Raw genomic sequence first — 7,801 nt, 5'->3', positions numbered from 1 at the left:
CCTGCTCTGCTCCCACCACTGACTCAGCACGAGGTTTTTGTCCCTGCTGGGGCAGAAGAGGAAAAGCTGGTGCAGAGAAGAAGAGTCAGCAGGGCGGCTGGAAGGAAGGTGGACCTGCTTCGTTGGCTCAGGTTATACCTCCATTGTAATCAGATAGGGCCCTGTATTATTGCATGGGTGACAAGTAACGCTGAAACCCAGGCTGCTGTGTCTTCGTTGCTAGCAGTATCTGAGCTAACTGAAATAAAGCTAACATGCAGGTGTCTGTGAGCCCTGCAATCCCCCTCCTGGTATGCTGTGGACCTCTTATCAGGAGGTAGTGAATGAATTTGTTGCCTCAGGGCTCCCTATACTTTGGGCTGGATTTTCTGGCAGAGCTGAACACCTGGGCTGCGCACAGACAGTCAAAAGCCCGAATGTGAATGGATTCAGTCTTTGCAGGTTAGTCTAAGCTGCGCAGATTAAACTGAAACACAAATGAACAGACATTTACCTTTGACTCAGGAAACGCACACACGCCTGCAGTGGCTCAGGCCAGAAGCTGAGGAGTACTAAAGCCCAGCTCTCTGGCTGTGTGTTCACTTCCTCTTCCTGCTGCCCCCTAGGTTGTGGGGATTTGCAGTCCAGAATTACAGCAGCAGGACTCTGCAGGGTTGCTCATCGCTTCTTCTTCCTGTTTCCAGGTGTCTCCGGGATTTGTAGTCCACAGTTGCAGCCCGCAGTAAGTTGAAGTGGGGGGAAGGGGTGTTTAACTCCCCTCCCTGGACCCACACTCTAGCCGGGGTTTGCCTGGGGGGGCAGTCCCTCCCTGTAGACTGGGCTTGCCTCTCCCCTTCCCCACGTCAGCCAGCCCTCACTGCTCCAGCTAGGGAGTAGAGGGGCAGGGCTGGCCCTGCTCTCTGGAGCAGACAGCCCAGCCCAGCCTAGGGCTGGAAAGCATGCTGGGATGCTGGGGGACTCTGATTTAACTTGAACCAGGAAGGGGTCTGGTTTCATAAACCGGTTTGACCCAAATCAGTTAAGTCTAATACTACATTCAACCCGGTTTATCTTAAACCAGTTTCAGGCATTTTGAAACTGGTTTATGTGCCCTGAACTTCTATTCTGGTACAGATTTAAACCAGTTTCTGATCACTTAAACCAGTTTGTGTGTAACTGCTGTCCCTAGCCCTGATGAAATTGTGAGGTGCCAGGTGCTGGAAGGTTGGAGAGGCAACAGGCAGCGACTATCATCTCTCTCTGGCTATATGGGTTGTGTTCCTTTGTTCATGAGCACTGGCTATTGATCTCTGTGCCAATCTAATGGTTTTCTAGCGTGGTTATCACTGTGACATCTCCCCATCTGCTCCGATGAGCTTTGCACGTTTCAGATCCTGCCCTCCTCTGTCCTGTGTCACACTCAAGTTTTTCATCCATTTTGCCTAACCACCAGGCAACTCGGACATGGTAGTGTGAAACTCACCCCAGCAGGTCGAACTGATACCTTGCTCCATGTCTGGTGGGTTTGAGATAAAGGGAAATATGCGGATGGATAAAAGGTCTTGAAGGAATAATTTGTCTGGTGGTAGCATATGGTACGTAAAAAGCTTTATTGGAAGCGTTACTATAAGGATCAGAGGCAGACAAGGTTCCTTGGGTGAATTTGATATCTTTTATTAGACCAACCCAAATAGTTGGAGAATAGTTATTAAGCAAGCTTTCGGGTTCAAAAACCCTATAAGGGTCAGGAATTTGTGGTGAGGGGGGTTGAAAGACCCCGCTGCTCGATTGCTCCCCAGAATGATTCCTTTGAGAGCACGTGGGAACTCAACACTTGGGGATGCTCCTTAAATTTACCTTTGCACTGAGGGTCTGAGACCTACGTATCAGCTAGGTTTCCCTTCAGGCTGAGGGAGTCCTGGCCACAGTGCCGCAGAAAAGGAAAAGTCATTTCTCTTAGTCTCCTGCTAAACAGCATTGCATTATCTACTGCAATTCGGCGTCTGTTGCTTTAAACCACAGCTGTAGTTCTGCATCTGTTGCCAACGGCAAACTTCCCAGTGACTTCAGCAGAAGCAAACCCGTGCCCATACAACACACACGTACGACAGCTGGGGTGGCTATGGACGTACGAACAGGAGTTACAAAGCGACCAGGTAAGTCTTTTAAAAGGTCTTGCAATTCATTCTTTGCTTTGACCACTGCAACGAGACATACGGGCACCCAGGCATAGCCCAGAGGCCTCCTCAGCACCCCCCTTCCATTTAAACTTTGTCTTACACCGATGGACATTACCTTGCTCCAGAGCTCTTTCAATTGCATGGATACCCATCAAACGCCGTCATGAATTAGCGGCGGTGACTGCAAGCGTTTTTTCGTCACTCAGCAGGGAACGAACCCTTCCAAGTGCCCTCTTTGTGTCACTAACACACCAGACAAAATGAATAGCTAGAGGCATGTTCTCTTGCAGAATACGGATACGGTTAGTTAATACTCCTTGGAGTATCCTGCACCGACTGCGATCCTGAGCAGAACACACCTAAAGGGACTGTGGACCCCCTGCTGACCTCCAAACAGTGACTTTGCCAGGCTCATCTGTGTCTGGCGTGAACTTGTGAACACTGCAAGCAACATCGCCTGAGTTGGCAAAGATGCTCAATGGGAAGCCCAGGGAGTGCACAGGCAGGACTGAAGATTACAGCCGGAGATCTCTTGTTGAACAGCAAGCAGGAATCTACCCAGACTATGACGCCCCACGCCCAATTTACCCAGTCACTTCAATAGGCAGCAAAGGCCCAACACTAAAACGAGGAGGACATTCCTGACAAGGACTTTGCGAAAAATTGTTGATGTCACTTTGACTGCTGGCTCGGCGCCACGGCCGAAGCACCCGGAGACATGCCCGCAGTCAGGGTATTGATTGCGTGCACTTATCTTCTTGCTTCCAAAGAACCTTTGAACTCGGGGAACTTCTGCATTTGTTACCAAATGAACCAAGGTACATGCAAAGGGGAAAAAACACCAAGTGAGACCATTTAAAAGGGGGACTTTATTTATTACACTGGAACAAGGCGCCAATACGCCAGTTCAGCTTTGATACACAATAAATCAGCAAAGCTGTTACTCAGTTTTGAACCAAGATTGCGGTGGCACTAAAAACACATTGAAAACATTTACTCGCTTCCCTTTTTTTTTTTTTTTTTTTTTTCCTCTTTTGTTTTTGGTACAAAAATGGTACAAACAACAATACAAAATATTTGTGCTGTTGACGGTTACAAAAAAAGGGTTTTTTTGTTTTTTTGTTTCCCCGTTTTTTAAATTTGTTTAACTGACGCAGTTGGTTTTGCGTTTCAGCGTGAACACATCAGAACACCAGAAGTCTTCCTTGAAAACAACCACAGTCATGCGGGCTGCTACACAGTTTGTCCACTGTAAAAGCTAACATGCAAAATAATAATAATAATAATAATAAAACAGCGCTCCAATTATACATATATGTGTGTGGGTGCTTTTTTCTCCCCCCCCTTACTTGATTTGTAGCTTCGAGCAATAACTACATTATGTACACATTGTGGTGAGGAATTCTAGGTGGTTTTGGGTGTACTTGAGATAACTCTTTGTTTTCCCTGTAAAACTGAGATGACTTTGGGAGAAAGCTACATGGTCTAGGCCTTAAACATATGGCAGTGCTACCACCCTCCTCCCACAATGTTTAAATTTGCACTGAAGCGGTTCCAGAAGACGTTACAAATAAAGCTCCCACCGTTTCCAGGTAGGTGACCTTCGTTATACTCTTGAGACCAATGAAGGATGCACTCCCCGTATCCTGCGTTACACAGACCCTGCATGGACCACAGCAATCCTGAACAGATGACGTTTACCCGTGTGAGCAGCTAGAGCAAGACCCGCAGATCACATCGTTCTTACCTAACCCTTACGGGAAAGGTCAGGGTCGAGCAAAACCGAAATCCCACGTAAGGAGGATTTGAGCGGTGCGGCGGCTTTGTACTGGTCATTGGCATGAGCATGGATTTCGCTTGCAGCCCTAAAACAGATCTCGTGGGCTAAAAAAAAAAAAGAAAGAAAAGAAACCCAGAAAAAAAAGAAAGAAACAGACCTATGAGAGGAGGACGTAAGGACAGTGAGTAGCACAGCGTTGCCCATTTACTGTTAACAGTCTTCTGCGCAGGGCTCCTCTTTGCTGTACGTTGTTTTGTTGCCGGTGTCACTTTTCCATGCTGCATAATACACCTGTTGTTTCCTGACACTACATCCCTGGCCTGGTGGGTTCGGGCCTCAAGGCCGTCCCGACAGAATGACCTCCGATGTGTCTGATCCCTTGCTCAGACCCTGCCTGCAACCTTGGTCTTTCAGAGAAGGGAGGCTGCCTTCAGCTCTACATTCAAACATGCTCCTTACTGGGCAGAGAGCTCCCCATCTCCTGGCCCTAGGTAAAGGTGAAAGGTGCAGTAGTGTCGATTAATGTAGTAATAGGTAGAGATGGGGAAATGGGAAGTACGGCACAATGGTACAGGGAAGGGTAAGTCCACTCTTCCTAAAGCCAGTGCACTTTTAGTCGTCTTCCCATGGGAAGTGGAAGATCTCCTGCCTGGACTCCACTTCTTTTACCAGCGAGCTCGTTATGTGTCTACTACTGCCAGCCCCCCCGCAAAAACTAAAACCCCAAATCAAACAAACAAATGACCCCGCCTTTCCCCCAGTCCCTTCCTTAAGTATCTTTATTGAGGGGTCAGAAAAATGGTTTGAAGCCAACATCTCTTTAGACCAGTGGTTCCCAACCTTGGGTTGTGACCCAAACGAGGGTCGCGGGGGCAATGCTGGTGGCGCCGCACCGCACCGCGTGCCAGGAGCTCCCCCAACCTTGCCCCCGGGCTGCCACCGCCACCACCGCGCTCCGCTCCCAGCAGCAGGTCATGGCAAAAAAAGGTTGGGAACCACTGCTTTAGAAGGACACCACCATCTTAAAAATAAAGCAATGTCCTTTAGGTTGCAGAGCACAAGTGACATTCATGGAAGCGAACAAATCTGCAAGCAAGCTAATTTGTTTTCACCAGTAACACGGCTTGCTTACCTTCTCTTTCCTCTTGAACAGTGTGCCAAATCCTATCCACGTTTCTACCCACGTGACCCAGAGACTTCATGGAGTGTGCGTGTAGGGGGTGTGGAGGAGAAAGGGGGAGCAGAATTGGATCAGAAGATAGCAGCCTCGCTGCCTTCCTTCTTGAGCGCTCACGCACGCTCACAGGGCTGCGCTTTCTTGGTTGCAGAACGTCTGAAAAATTTGCAGTAGAAACAGGCCGCTTTATTTTAGTTTAAATCAATGCCATGTTTCTGCCAGTCTCAGGCTTGGAAATCTAAATATTGAGACAAGCTTCACCCCGGCCGCATCTCATTCTTCATCCACGAAAAAACATTGTGTTGCTCTCTTCTGTATGTCCAGCCCTGGTGACATCAAATGATCTGGTACGGCATACGTTCTAGAAGAGCTTCTTGTGATCAGAGCATGGCATTTTCACCTGTCCAATTTGATTTTGGGAAACCATCACCACAGCTAAGGGCACGGAAAGGAAATGAGCACTACGCTTCCTGGAGCCGATGTTTGGACAACTCTCATTGACCGTCTGGTGCCAACTGGTTTGCCTAGCATGACTTAGAAGCAGAGACCCTCTGCGTGGCTATTCACTTAATCCACGTACAGCTTCCCAGGGCCTGGTTATCTGCACAGAGGCAAAGAAGCGCACCAGACAGAGAGAACCAGGCACCGTTCGCATCTCGTGGCTCTCACACTGGATAACGCCGTTCTCCCCTTTTCTTTCTTCCTCCTGTGACGCGGAGGAGGCTACAGTAATGGACACAAAACACTGGCATGTACTAAGCAATGAGAAACACTAAGTCCATTTTTATTATTGACTATTTTCGTTGTGAAGGGCAGTTTCCATGGAGGTGCATCACCCTGTTTATAATATATTTAAGCCTGAGGCTTTTCAGAAATGAAAGAAAAAGATCAGGCTAGTACACAGATAAGGAACACAGGCTACACACAGACCCAACCCACCTGCACAAGGAGACTGCAATTCAAAAAAGGATCGGCTGTATGGGTGCAGTTACGTCCCCGCGTACAAGAGCAGACACAGACCACGTGAAGCATCGGAGGCTGTACTAGGGTGCTGGGGTGGAGGGAGGTCTGCAGTGGAAGTGAACTAAGGTTTTCAGACTGTGCAAGTGCCAACACGATGAAGGTTGAGTTCCCAACTTTGGAGTAAATATTTTTGAAAGGCATCAGATACTGTAATTTGTCATGCACTGCATTTCATCCGGGATGTAGCTTCTGCTGACAGCCAGTACCCTTTGAACAGCAGCGATGTGTTGTTGCTGCCATCACTGTTTCCTGAGGTCTTAGCCATCACCGATTCCTTTCCTCAAGGTAACTTGTATATACATTTTCATTTGTTTTGTTTTGTTTTTTCCTGAATAGCGAAAGGATCAACCAACCGAACCAACCGACCAAGAAAAAACACCCCCCCACATACTTATTAATTAAGAATATAACACATATAGACTGAGTCCCCTCAAGCAGACTTTACCACATTCCATTTCATACAAGACACATTTCAAATGCTCGTTAATTTACACAAATTGCATTTTATAGAAAATATGATACAGTGAAATATAAAATGCACTAGGAGCATTTTAAAAATCTATAGACATGGTCCTGCAGCCTCAAGTTCCCTCTTGAGCAATGGCCATTCACTGTCACACACATGCGCGCTCTCACACTCTCTCCCCTGTCCTCTCTCCCCCCCTTTTTAACTCTTTGCATTCAACTTGAGAATCAACCTACATATCAAAAAAGCACGATTATCCCCCGGATAATCACCTTCCGATGTTGTGCACGTTCTTGGATTTAAAGGAAAAATATATCTAAGCACTTTTACAATTTTTTTTTTAGCGAACCCACTGCAAAATTGTCTGCAGAATATAAAACATAGGTAATCCAAGATTTCATAGCACATGAATTAAGTGGCTCGTAATCCATTAAATGTGGTTTATATTACACATCCATGCAGTCTAAATCGTTTTACAAACATTAGACATAAACCCACTAGTCCAAATCAATAAAGGAAAAATGTAATTAAAAGAAATGCTAATAACTATTTGTTATTGGTTAAATTGACCCTACATAGAAACTAGGTAGTATGCTACCATTTATAATACTGATGTTGACTTATGCCTGGATGCTGCAAAACCTCTTACTTAATTGGCGCCGTTTGAGCATATTAACCACAAAATACTTATTAGGCCCTTCTTGCTTTTCTTTTCCAAAAGATGTTTAATATAGACAGAAGTGCCTATCCATCAAATATAAAGGACACACGTCTGGTGGGTTCCATGATGCTGTTGAGCTTTGGCTACTGATGCTCCAAGGCATTAGTACTGGACTAGACTAACTTTATTCTAACGTATGGCAAAGGTACTAATAAAACTGTCCGTGTTATTAATACAGCCCTAGTCTTGAAGTAAGCAGTTATGCCAGGGGCGGGCAATTATTTTGGGCGGAGGGCCGCTTACTGAGTTTTGGCAAACCATTGAGGGCCGCATGATAGGCAGCCAGGAGCAGATAAATATTAATTTTCTACATGTTTTAGGAGCCCCGCGGGCCGGACAGAATGGCTTGGCGGGCCGCATCCGGCCCGTGGGCCGCATTTTGCCCACCCCTGAGTTATGCTATGTCCTTACGTTAAGTTAAGAAAACAGCATTGGTTTTCATACTAACAAGCACCATTCGGGATGCATGACAGCA

Source organism: Alligator sinensis, unplaced genomic scaffold (genome assembly GCF_000455745.1).
Source record: "Alligator sinensis unplaced genomic scaffold, ASM45574v1 scaffold1046_1, whole genome shotgun sequence".
Classification (NCBI taxonomy): domain Eukaryota; kingdom Metazoa; phylum Chordata; order Crocodylia; family Alligatoridae; genus Alligator; species Alligator sinensis.
This window is presented reverse-complemented; position numbering follows the sequence as displayed.